This window comes from Equus asinus, chromosome 18 (assembly GCF_041296235.1).
Source record: "Equus asinus isolate D_3611 breed Donkey chromosome 18, EquAss-T2T_v2, whole genome shotgun sequence".
NCBI classification, from domain to species: domain Eukaryota; kingdom Metazoa; phylum Chordata; class Mammalia; order Perissodactyla; family Equidae; genus Equus; species Equus asinus.
In genome coordinates, this window is record NC_091807.1 from 37,609,386 (window position 1) to 37,623,303 (window position 13,918).

Genomic DNA, 13,918 nt, shown 5'->3' on the forward strand with positions numbered 1-13,918 from the left:
AGATTGTTTGCCTGACCTTGGAAGGCAGTGGGGTTATGGGTGGAGTTAACCATAAACCTGCCAGCCATAATAGCATAAGATGAGGAAGAGGAGTTCACAAAACAATGTTTCAAAGCATAGGAGAAAAATAAATGCCTTGAAAACATTTCCAATTGGTGTAACAAATCGGCAGACTGCTCCTGAGGAAATCTAAACAACAGAACAATCAACAAAGGACTTTAAAGTACAGTACTTGATCTAAAAAGAGACAGAGGAAAGGGTAATGATCGAAACAAAGAAACAACAGGATGCCACGGAACAACTCAAGCAGCTATGAATCAAGAGGATGGGGATCAGAAAAAGGACTGATTGAAGATGGTGGAAGTTAAAAAAAACTATAAATATTGAGATAAACAACTTAATAAAAGGACAAACCCTAAAGTGGACACAGTTAAAGAGAAAATTAGTGAAATAGAAGAAAACATAGAAGAAATAAAAGAAAAAAAAATTCCTTGTACCAAGGAATTAATGGTAATGGGACAGAGAAACAAAGAAATGAAAAATCTGAAAGAGACTTAAATGATATGGAGAATAAAATGAGATGCTCCAGCACAGATCTAAGAGGAGTTCCAGCATCAGAGAATACAGGAAGTGATGGGGGAAACAGCCAAATTATAATAGCTGGCAATTATCCAAAATTGAAGAAAGACGTGATTTTCCAAATAGAAAGATAACACTGAGGAGCAAACAGGATACATAAGCATAGGTCCATAGTCGGATGCATTGCAGTAAAAATGCAGACCATGAATGACAAAGAAGGTGGCAGAGAGAAAAAAGATAGGTAACCTACACAAGGGAATGATAGACTCAGAGATGACATCCCAACACTGAGAATGGAAACTTTCAAAAGGCAGAGAAAACGACTTTCACCCTGGAATTCTGTAACCAACTAAACGATTACGAAGATTGAATGCAAAAGAAAGACTTCAGACTTAAAAAGACTGAAGAGTTTAACAGTCTTTTTCAAGAAAGAAGGACAAAATCAGTGGCTCTCAACCTTGGATGGCCATTAAACCATCAGGGGAAAATGTTTCAATTCCAGTGCCCAGGCTGCACCCCAGAGACAGGCGTCAGTTCCTCTTAGTCTCCCAGGTCATTCCAGTGTTCAGCCAAGGTTGAAATCACTGTGCTACCTAATAACTTCAGGAAGAAGAAAAACAAATCCAGGAGACGTTACTGAAAGCATACGAATCAATAAACTACATCAGGTGATAGAATTAACTACTGTTTGGGGAAAAAAGCCTCTATAACAATTTCATTGGTTCCGGAGAGGTAGTTATTCAACGGTCTGAATTTTATTTGATTTGTTCTATCCCAAGTGAATTTTTCTCCTTCATTTTTCAAATAATTTACATTTGTTTTGAGGAGAAAGGGTCAGTTCAATGGCGTGATTCTCTCCAGGCAGTGAAACGCATTCCTGCTGCACACTGGAAACGCTTGGGCGGTGTTCTAAACCTATTAATGCTTGGGGCTCTCTCCCTGTGGTTCTGCCTTAATCCCCAAGGGGTAAGACTCAATGATAAGAGCTTTCAAATCTCCCCAGTGGCAGCCAAGTGTGAGAACCACTGAATTAGGGACTCTCTGGTCCTAGGACCCTAGAAGCAGAGAGAGGGCAGAAGCATTGAATCTGATGAACTGTTCTAGAAACCTCTTTGAAATAATGGAATGCAGAGACCTTTAAGGCATAAATATGGCTCATTTTTACAGTCATGTTAGACAAAAATTCATGCATTTAACCAAATTATTTTCCTGAACACGGACATATCTAGAGAATTTGTGAATATTTTTTTTTATGGTTATGAGTTTATGTCCTAAAAGTAAACTCAATCAGGGGTTAAACCATTTACTGAACATTTAGAAGAAATCTTAGAGCGAATGATGTTGAGATCCCCGTAAATAGAGTGCTTGCTCTCTGGATGATGCGTGAGAGTCTTTTTTGTTTCCATATTGTGGCAAAACATATCTAACACAATTTACCATTTCAACCACTTTTAAGTGTACGGTCAGTCACAAGAAGTACACTCTCATCATTGCCCAACAATGTGGATACTGTAAAGAATCATTTACTTATACTTCTCCCGGGCCCACCCCTGTTTTTCATTGTCTGGAAGCCCTGCCAGCTCACTGGAGGGGCATGGTGGTCCACAGCTCTTATCTCAACTGCATTTTTACTCAGGAGACTTTAGATAAATCAGTTCCTTGTTCGGTGGGGTTACTTCCTTGACAGTAAAGTGGGGGAGCCTGACCAATCCCATGTGTGTGTGCAGTTATAAAATAATTTAATAGAAAGCCATAAAAGCCCTCGGGGAGGCTCCGAGTGGTTACAGAAGACCAGGTGACTACCTGGGGCTCTGGGGAAGTGACCTTTGTCCAAGTATTTCGTTTTAATTCATTTCAACGAGCATTTACACAGAGCGCCTACTGTGTATGGCCTCCTGCCCCGAGGTGAACGGGTCCAGGAGTGAGACAGCACCCCCGCCCTGAAACCTGAAATCCACCTCAGGTAACCGTTCTCGGAACAGGAGGTGCAAACTTCAAGGAACCAGGTGACAACGCCATGTGAGTCCAGCAGGCAAGGCCATGGGAGAGCGTTGTGCATGTGGGCGCTCCAATGAAGTTATGCATTAACCAGCTGTCCACACCAAGGGTATTTCTGGACTGAATTTGGCGAGACCTTTTCACTAAAATAAAATAAAAGCTGGCCCACTTTTGAGGGATTCAAGTATTCCCTTTTATAAAGCCAGCTTTGCTGCCCAGCCTCCCCGTGTTTTGCGCTCTTTAACGTGCATGAAAACCTACTTGACTGCGTGGTGTAGAATGCAGATTCCCTGGGCCTACCCTCAGAGGTGCAAGTCCGTGGCTCGGGGGCAGTGCCCGGGAATCTGCATTTTAAACCAGCCCCCGAGGAAGCTGTTGCAGGTGGAGCTTCACACTTTGAGAAACACCTCGCAGCCCTCTGCCCGTTTAGGCCCTGCCTCCTGCGGGCTCCCTCCTCCAATGGCCAGGGGCGTCTCTGCTGTCTCTCCTGACGCTGACATCCGGGGGGCAGGGGTCACCTCGAACCACCCTAAAATCCACCACACAGCTGAGTAACTGCCGTGAGACTAGGGAGCTATCATTTATTGTTCTTTCCTGGAACACTTTATGAGTGTCATGCTGTGTTACTCAGTTGCCAAAGGTGACATCTGTCACCATGAAAGACCATCCAGCCCCAGGGCGGGGAGCCCAAGGCTGTCGGCATTTCCAGGGACCCAGCTAGCAGTGTGCTGCTGCAAGAGCTGAATTATTAGTGTGTCTCCAAGAATACTGGCCTGGTTTGAGCGCCTCAGTTTACACATGGGGAAACTGAGGCTTAAAAAGGCGACTGTCTTCCCCAGGTCCCAACACTGCTCAAATTTCCTGCTCCGTCCAGCTCCACTCTTCTTCCTCCTTGCCTCACCAGATTCTCCCAAGATTCTTCTTGGCCCCAGTTCTTCCACGTTGGGTGTGCCTGGAGACCCGGCTTCCCACATTTGAGGGCTTCTCCATCAGCACAGATGGCACCTTCACTGTCTGGGCCAAGAAACCCACACCATAGAAGAGTTTGCCTCCAGCCTCGGTCTGTGGCCACAGCAGGTGGGGAGAGGCCCCAGATCCCTCCCTCCTGGGACACGGGCTCAGCTGGGGGCAGTCAGCCACCTTGCTCCTGGGAATTTCTTAAGTAGAATTTGGCGGGGCTGCAAACACACCTCTTCTCTCTCAGGAGGAAGGAAAGGAACGTGACTCAGGACAGCATCAGCTTGCCCCCTGGACAATGCAGACAAAGGAGGGTCCTCACTGCGGTGGCCAGACTGAGGCTTTGTCCCCCAGATTCCCAGGGCCCATGGCCGAGGGGCATGGACAAGCAAACCCCCAGCAGGACCGACAATCACTGTGGGTGGGGGACTCGAGCTGCCCGGCCACAGCTACGCACGGCTCATTGCAGTTTGCATTTTAACCAAAATCGAATGTTGGCAGAGTTTTATCTTACAAGTAAGAAAATAAACCTTAAAAACAATGACCACTCAACAGAACAAGAGAATTACAAACAGTGTTACCCTCACTGCAGCCCCTCCACCACCCCAGGACTCCTGACGGGCTGGGCTCGTTTATCCAAACAAATACTGCCTTTGTGCACCACTGGGACGGGGCACCTGCAGGCCACAAGTGCCATCCATTGTGACGATCGTGTCCACTCTGACCCTGCTATGGGCTGGATGTTTGTGTCCCCAAATTCACACATTGAATCCTAACCCCGAGGTGATGGTATTAGGACGTGGGGCCTTAGGTTATGAGGGTGGAGCCTTCAAGAATGGGATTAGGGATCCCAGAGAGCTGCCTCCCCCCTTCCTCTGTGTGAGGACACAGCGAAGAGACCATCATCTATGACCCAGGAAGTAGGTCCTCACCAGACACCGAGTCTGCCGGCGCCTTCATCTCAGACTCCCAGCCTCCAGAACTGAGAGATAAATGTCCGCCGTTTACAAGCCAGCCTGTCTCTGGTGTTCTGACTGAGCAGCCTGAACTAAGACAGACCCTGTCTCACACCATCTCTTGCCTCTCTTTCCTGGTCAAACCTCTCGGAATAGCATCTGCCACCTGCAGCATCTCACCGTCTTCCTACTGGGTAATGTCTTGCAGTCTGGTGTCCACCTAGAACTCAGGGAATTGCTCTAGGATCGCCCTGGGACCTCCCATTTCAATCCACCGGCCGTTGTGAGGTCCTCGTCCTCCCCAGACCCACAACAGCCTTGACTTCATCAGCACACGCGCCTCCTTGAAATGTTTGCCTCTCTTCCACTGGACTCTTGTGGCTCCTCCAGCCTCCAAAGATGTGCCTTCAAGAAGTTTCCAGTTCTGTGCTCCTCATTTCTTCCCCCTCAACACTCTGCACGGTGGCATCTTGCCCGTTCTGGCTCTGGATGGCCAACTCTCCACTCACCCTCCCCCCAGCTCTGTCTCTCTGGCAGCCTTGGGACCAGAAGCTCATCCTGCTCCATCACATGTGGGAGCCGCTCAGAGAAACGAGACAGCCCGGGGGAGACACAGCAGCATCTGCAACTCTAATGTGACATTGCCCAGCGAGGGTCTCAAGGAAAGGGGGTAGAAAAGACAGCTCTTTGGGCCCCTCAGCGGGGCTTTAGCCCTGATGATACCACAGAGCTGCCGTCTCTCCTCTCTGCCTCTCCACTCTCTCTTCTTCTCTGTCTTCCCTTTGGCTCCATGGGCCCTGAGGTCCAAACAGCCAGGCCTCCTTGCTTCCCCAACAGGGGGTAGCTTGTGGCCAGGGGTCCCAGGAGCCCAAGTTGGTAGATATTTAGCCCCCAGGTTTCAAGGACCCTGAGTGGGTCATGGGCACCCCAATTGGTGGAGAGGAAAGTGTCCTTCCTAGCTTTTACTCTCCAGCAATATTAACTGAGTTCTGGTGGAGGCCAAATGGCAAGCCATAAAGAGTAGGGGACGGGGGAAAGGTGCAGGTGGCCGGTGCTGTTTTGGGAAGTTAGAGAGGAAGGTGAGAAAGACACTCTGTGAAACTGGAGGGAACTACAGAGCTGTAGGAGGGGAGACGGGAGATGGAGTGGCCAGGTCAGAGGAGAGCCTCGAAGATGGAGAATCTCAGAGGTAAAGGGCACTTTTCACCCAAGTGGAAAGAGGAAGAGAACAGGAGTGACCATCACTGAGAGAGTCTGAGGCAGCGAGGAAGGCTGGGCGGGACAGGGGATGGGAGGCAGATGAGGGGCGTTTTCCCAGGGAAACACCTGGAGTATACACCTCTCCCTCCCTCTCTCCCTCCTCCTCTCTCTCCTGAAAGGAAATGTTAGAAAAAGTGACGATGCCAAATGTTTTTCCAGTATGCTTCACCTTTATGAAGCTTCCAGAAAGCAGTAGAGACTAACTTTCTGTTTGATTTTAGACTTGATACATCCTTACAGCCTGGGGATCAGGATTTTCTGTTAGGGAAAACATTTAAGAATTCGCATTTAGATCCGCTGTCCTGGGAATGGCTCGTGATCTGCTTTCTGAAAGGGGTGAGGCGGGAGACGGCGAACAGGGTTTGTAGTCAGCCCTGAACTGGGTTTGAACTCTGGTTTCTGGCCTTGACCGACCGGGGACCCTGGTCACCTTCCCCTGTCCCAGTCTCCTTTCTTGCTGAAAACGCCAGAATATCACAGGAAGTGCCCCGAATGCACTTCCCCATCAATGGGACCTTGTATTTCTCCACCGAGCTGAGCAAAATGCTGGGTTTCCAGTGGTGACTCGTGTGATTTATGAGTCACTCGTTCCTGGAAACTAGACCAAAGTATAGCTCCCAACTGCCTGATTGTTTCCTTGTTGCTAAATCTGGTTTTTGGTGGGTTTTTTTTTAAAGTTTTCTCTTAAAACACCTTTTGACGGATATTTAATACAGCGTGAACTTCCTCTGGCCATGTGTCCTCTCTTTTCTCCACCTCGTCTTCTTCCTCTCACATCATTTATCACCCCAACAGCTCAAAGATAATTTACCTGAATTTCCTGGTGCCAAAAAATTCCCCTTCATCTAGGTGGAATCGTCACCTGTTATTCATTTCCCCATCATCCTCTTCCTCTCCCCCAAACTCTGCCATAGATCCCCGATGATATTATTCAAATGCAGTATTGAGACCTATGGCGTATCAATATGGAAAATAATCAAACCGATGTTTATTACACCATAGCTCTTGTAATCTTTCGAGCAATTATCAATGCATCTCTCCCATTATTATTATCCCAAAGATCGTGTCTAAGATTCCCCGGGAGAATTCGGTGCTTGTCATTGGGATCTTCCCCCAAATGACAAAAAATTCAGTGTTGTTTAAAGGGTGTGTGCTCTGGGACCCACTTACTCCATTTGAACTTTAGAAAAGATGGTATTTATTAATGTTGCAGTGTAATAAAAGGGATCACCACAATCCGATGAAGAATAATCGAGAAAATATCGATTTTAGATTGACTTTTAGATTAAATGCACGGAGACATACGGTGAGAAGGGAAAGATGAATGAACTCTGACTCGTGAGCGTGTCCCCTTCCCGATCCAGCCCCGTCAGTGGTTTAGATAAGGACGAAGCCCCTAACGGAAGCTCACTCCAGGTCCCACCCACCCTCCAGCCTGAAGCTCAGTCTCCCCCTCCAGCCTCGCACGCTGCTCGCTCCCTCTGGCCTCAGGAATCTTGCACATGCTGTTCCTTCTGCCCCAACACTCTTCCCTCCCCTTTGTCTAGTTAATACCATGGAATGACCCTCAAAGCCCTGCTTCCTCCGGGAAGCTCTCCCTGCCCGCCTGCCAGGCTCGGATCCCCAGAGTTCCTGCTTTTACAGCACCCACACCCCTGCAGTGGGTTTGTGGGTCTAGAGGAGGTCTGTCTGCGGTGCCGTCTCGAGGCACCTGGGTCTGCACAGGTGAGCAGGCACCGGGCGTGCGGAGGCCGAGCGTGACGAACGAAGGACTCGCCTCCTGCATGCTTTGTGAATTCATCACAGTGAGTTAACACAGTAAACCTGGAAGGGAGGCACCACCACCATCCCATCTTATAGATGAGGAAATTGAGGCTCAGGGATAGTAAATATGTTGTCCAAAGGTCAAAGGCTGGTAAATGGTGGAGTTTGAATTCCAAAGCTAGACTTGTAACCATTGAGCTAAAGATCCCCCAACTTTTTCTTTCTTTTTTTTTTTTTTTGAGGAAGATTGGCCCTGAGCTAACATCTGTGCCCATCTTCCTCTACTTTATATGTGGGTCGCCGTCACAGCATGACTCGATAAGGGGTGCGTACGTCCCTGCCTGGGATCCAAACTGGCGAACCTGGGCCGCCAAAGTGGAGCACAAGAATTTAACCACTGAACCACCGGGCCAACCCTCAACTTTTTCTTAAATTAGATCTGGCTTTGAATCATCCAGACGATTGTCCTGTAATAGACTCAGGGCTCCTTAAACCCCAATTTGTAATCCAAAGAGGGGCAATGGAACCCTTCCAGGCTGTTCCTGGGAGGAAAGAGCCTTCAGTCCCGGAGCTGAATTCCCCTATTGATTCCCCTAGTTGTCTAAGTGGGGCTGTCTGGGAGGGAGGGGCCAGGGCACAGCCCCCAGGACCCCACCTTGGAAACCTTGTGGAGGGCGGGGGCAATGGACACCGCTGTCCCACACAGAGGAGGAGCAGGTCCTGTGTCCTGCCACATGTAGGGGGCTTCATCTGCTTCTCCAGCAAGATGAAATGAATGAATGGATGAGTGAGCGAATGAATGAATTCATCAGCCTTCCAATAATGGCCTGGATGCCGCTTTTAGAGATTGGTTTCTCTCTGAGGTATAACTTAATCCAATCCTTATCAGTCTTTTCTACTTGAGTGAGAATTAGTACCAGCTTGCCCTCTTCCTGCTTGCTGACAGCTGGTTGTATAGAAAGAAGGGTGGGGGATGCCTGGGTGCCAAAAGGCTGAGGGATCTAAAGAGCAGGAGGGAAAGGAAGGGCCCTGAGACAGCCTTTGTCCAATTGGCAATCTTGTGGGATAGGCCCGCCTCCACTGTAAGCCTTAGAGACGTGACTTGGTACCTAAGAGCCATCAACATTGGGGACTCATAAAGGGACCAAGTCTGGCTTTAGGATCAACTCCCTTCTGCCTACTCCTTCCTCTGGAGAAGACGACAGCAAGCAGCCGTGATCCCAGCCCAAGGGACATGACATTTGTGCAACGCACCCTCTGGGGACCCCAGAGTCTCTCAGATGCCTGAGATCCGCCCTTGCTGAGGTCCTCCCGGTAGAGGGAGCAGCAGCCCTCCTCCCCTGCCCAAGGCCTCCCTGGTCCCTTGGCCTCGCCCCCAATCTCATCTCCTCTTGACGGAGGGGCTGAGACGTCCTTCAGCAGGTGTTTACGTGCCAGGCCCTGCTCAGGACCGGAATGTCACAGTGAGCCAACAAGTGGGGACCCCCGAGGGGGCTTCTGGGGCCTGAGTCCCCCCTCCTGGGGAGGGTGCGTCCATTTCGGAAGCAGCACAACGCCATCAAAGAACACGCATGGGGGCTGGCCCCATTTGCCAAGTGGTTAAGTTCGAGTGTTCCACTTCTGCGGCCCAGGGTTTCACCAGTTCGAATCCTGGGCATGGACACGGCACCACTCATCAGGCCATGCTGTGGCGGCGTGCCACATGGCACAACTAGAAGGACCCACAACTAAAAATACAAGACTGTGTACCCGGGGACTTTGGGGGGGAAAAGGAAAAAATAAATAAAATTTAAAAAAAAAAAAGAGCACACGTGGAGTGACAAGCCCCTGCCCCAGTCGCCTGTGTGGCTGAGGGTGGACGGCACCCTGGAATTCTCCGTGGTGGCTCCAGGGGGTGGTTCCAGTCCCTCCAGGACCAAGGGCCCCCTTGCTGCCATGCCCTCCTGGCACGGGATCCCATCCGTCTGGCGGTGGGGCTGTGCGCAGACCCTGGCGCCAGCCCTCGTCTCCTAATTTTACTGAGTTGTTTCCACCTGAACTTCGAGGGCAAAGAGCCTGCTAGCATAGTGGCCTGGTGTTTGTGGGACAGTTGGCCCAGATTTAGGATATAAACTGTGGTTCTGAACGCTCTGGGGCCACAAGCCAGTTGTGATGCTGATGACAGCCGGAAAGGCCTGGGAGACAGGAGCATATGAGAGGGAGAAAGAGACGAGTGGGAGGGCAGTATGGAGGGGAGGGCAGGACCTGGGCAGGTGCACGGGGCGGCCCCCCTCCAGGTGTGTGTTGGGGGACACAGGGCAGCAGCATGGCTTCTCCAGGGAGGGCGCAGAACAGCTTTCCCAGGCTCGGGACAGAGCCACGTGGAGGGACCGGAGCCACTGGGCAGGAGGCACTCTGTCTGCCTCACTAGCGTTGACTGTGTATCAAGCTGGCTCCTGCAGGTTGGCATCACATTTAATGGCGTTTCAATTGGAACTGGGAGTTTCAGGCTAGTTTACAAAGCTGTAAAACGCTACATTTGTTTCATACTGTTCCCATAAAGCACATGGGAGCTCTATTTTCATTTTACAGAAGGAGCTGGGCAAACAGACACCTGGCTCCCCGAGCAAACAGACACCTGGCTGCCCATCGCATAGCCTGTCAGCGACGAAGCAGAGATGTAAATTCCAGAACTGTTGGCTCCTGGCGTGTTGGCAAAGTCCACAGGGTAGGTTCTTCCAGGCTGGGACCTTGGGCTTGCCGCCTCGCCCTCCCAGTGCAGACCCCACTCCTGAGGCCGGTCTAGGATGAGAGAGAATGAGCAGAGCGGCCGGAGGGGATGGGGAGACCCCAAAATGAGAGGGTGGGTGGAGTCGGTGAGGCAGGGGGGAATGTGCTGGCTCACGCCTCACCCAGAAGGTCTGGGAAGGCACCTGGACGTCCACCTGCCTCTCACGTTCACCCCCTGAACACAGGTGGGCTTCTCAAACACTGCATTCATGGCCTCCTTGTGAAGCACCCAGGATGTCATCCGATCCCTTCTCCTAAATCAAGCCTAATGGTCACCGGACCCATGTCCTCCTAGGACCCATTCAATCATAGACACACTCCCTGGGGACATTCAAGCCACTGAACCTCCAGCTTAGTGGGAGACAGCACGTCTCTCTCCCCAGAGGGGGCTGGGAGCTCCAGGGAAGCCCTCTCCATGGGGACAGAACTCTGTTCAAGTGCAGATGGAGCTGCATGGAGCTAAAAGGCAGGAGAGACAGAATCGGGTCCTCCAAGGAGGGGAGACGCATGGGAGGGCCGGGTGGAAGGCTGGTGTCTCGAAAGGTGACAGCCTCAGTGTACAGGTGAACGAGAAACAGATCCACTGAACAGGAGACACTTAACCACTATTTTAATTCTAAAAATTTTAGTTCTATTTTTAATGCTAAAAATTCACATGGAAATGCAATGGACCCAGAATGGCCAAAAAAAGTTTTTTTGAAAAAGAATAAAATTAGAGGACTCATACCGCTTGGCTTCAAGACTTACTTTAAAGCTACAGTAATCAAAACAGAAAGGTAATGGGCTAAAGACAGACAAAGAGATCAGTGGAACAGACTAGAATTGAGGAATAGACCCGTATCTATCTAGTCAATTGATTTTTGACAAAGGAGCCAATGTACTTCAATGAGAGAGGAAAGCCATGAAGCTGGAACAAAAGGATTTCCATCTCAGAAAAATGAGCCTCAGCCCCTCCCTGATGCTGTACACCAAAATTAATTCATAATGGATCCTTGACTTAAGTCCGTAACGAAAACTACAAACTTCCACCTTTGCGTAGGCAAAGATTTTTTAATCAGGACACAGAAAGCACTAGACACAAGAGAAAATAATTGATCATTAGATTCATCGAAATTAAAAATCATTAAGAAAATCAACAGACAACACACAGATTGAGAGAAAATATTTGTAGTACATGCATCTGAAAAGGACTTGCATCCAGAATATATAAGAAGCTGCTACAACTTGATAATAAAGTGAAATAAAGTAAAGTTAAAAAAGACAAATGACCCAATAAAAATACGGGCCAAAAGCTTGAAAAATAATTCATGTAAGAAGATGTACAAATGACCGATAAACACGTGAAGAAGCGTTCAAAGTCCTTAGTCATCAGGGAAATTCAAATTAACACACAGTAAGATGACTATGCCAATATTAGTAATATATTAATTAAGGTTGTCATATTAATTTAATAATAGTAATATTCTATTAGCCAATAGAATGGCTAAAATTAGTAAAACTGACAACGCCAAATGTTGTCAAGGATGCAGAACAAATTGGAGTCCTCATACCCTGCTGGTGGGAGCGTAAAATTGTACAAACACTCTTGAAAACTGCTTGGCAGTTTCTTATATGGAAACAGTGTCAATTCTTTGCCCACCTGTGATCACAGGTTTTGCCCTGTGATTTTGTAGTTCTTGCCATTAAGTAGTGGAGTCTATTTCTCCAGCCCTGGAGTCTGGCTGGGCACTGTGACTTGCTCTGGCCAGTGACCATGGCCGAGGCCTCCAGAGGCCCTGCCTCCTTCCACTTGCTCTCTTGGAAGCCAGCCCAACTGCTGTGAGAGCCCAGGCTAGGATGCTGGGTGGTGAGTGGCACGTGGCTCAGTGATCCAGCCGATAGCCAGCCAACCTCCAGACTCCGAGTCACCTGGCTGGCCTGTAGCTTACCCCAGACATGCCAGGGGGCCCCAGGGAACAGCAGAACCATACCCACAAGCCCAGCCTAAGTCTTGACCTGCAGAATCTTAAGCTGAATAAATTAGCATTGTTTTAAGGCACTCAGAATAAGGGAGATTTGTTACGCAGAAATAACTAACTGACACAACTGTGTTAAACAGGCATGTTGTCTGTTTCTGGGGACTAGCATGACAATATTCCTCATTAGGAACAATGATAAATGACATTTCCTTTACGTTTAGTTTGTTTCAGGTGTATAACCTGCCGCACCATTTTTCCACATCCATGGCGTAGCATATGTAATTAGAAAAAGCTCCAGGGCTGGCCCTGTGGCCAAGTGGTTAAGTTCACATGCTCCACTTTGGCAGCCTGGAGTTCACAAGTTTGGATCCTGGGCACAGATCTACACACCACTCATCAAGCCATGCTGTGGCAGCTTCCTGCATAGAAGAACTAGAATGACTTTCAACTAGAATACACAACTATGCACTGGGGCTTTGGGGAGGAAAAAAAAGAGGAAGATTGGCAACACATGTTATCTCAGGGCCAATCTTCCTCACCAAAAAAAAAGCATACCTAAACAACACAAAAAGAAAAAGCTCTGTGCATATGGTCAGAACTAGATTCAAATCCTAGCTTCACCATGAGTTAGCCAAGCAGGACACCCCTAAAATGTGGGGGTGGGGATCAAAGTGAAGCACAACTGGAGTCACAGGCCACGGGCTGGCCCCTCGCTTTCCACCCCAGCTCCATCCTCCCCAGAAGTGCCTGTGCACAAGCGTGTGGGCACTGACCTCTGTAAACCCCGTGGCCTTGGCCAGTCCTAACACGTACACGCCAGTTGTGCAGTCCCTGCTGGGAAGCACGACCCAGGGATGAGGCCCTGAAAGAGGGGTCGCGGCGCTCGGGGCAGGGAGCTCCAGGTCCTGGAGTGTGGTCGAGCTCAGGCTCCAGGTGGGCAGATACCTCGGGCCGTGGCCCCCTCCCTGTCAGGGGAGAGACTCAGAGGAGGTCAGAGGGGCAGGAACAGCGGCTGGGGTCTGAGGGCAGCGCTGTAGGCAGGTGACTTTGGAAGAACAACTTAGTCTCTGGAAGTCTCAGTTTTCATGTCTGCAAAATGCAATAAAAATAACCACGCTCTTCATCTCACTGGTGTTTTTTTTTTTTAAACTGCGGTAAAAAAACACACGACATAAAATTTACCATGTCAACTGTTTCTGAGTGTCCCACTCAGTAGTGTTGACTATATTCTCGTTGTTGTGCAGCAGATCTGTAGAACGTCTTCATCTTGCAAAGCTGAAGCTCTGTCCCCATTAAGCACGAATTCCCCCTGCCCCACCCTCCCCAGCTCCCAGCAACCACTGCTCGACTTTCCATCTCTACGAATTTGACTCCGGTGGGCGCCTCATAGAAGTGGAATCGTACAGTATTTGTCTTCTATGTCTGGCTTGTTTCACTCAGCATAATGTCCTCAAGCTTCATCCATGTTGTAGCAGGGGTCAGAATTTCCTTTCTTTTAAAGTGTGAATAATATTCCGTGTGTGTAGACCACATTTGGCTTATCCATCCATCCATCATCCAAGGTCACTTGGGTTGCTCCCACCCCTTGGCTATTGTGAATAATGCTAGTATGAATATGGGTGTACCCATACCTCTCTGAGATCCCGTTATCAATTCTTTTGGGTATAGACCCAGAGA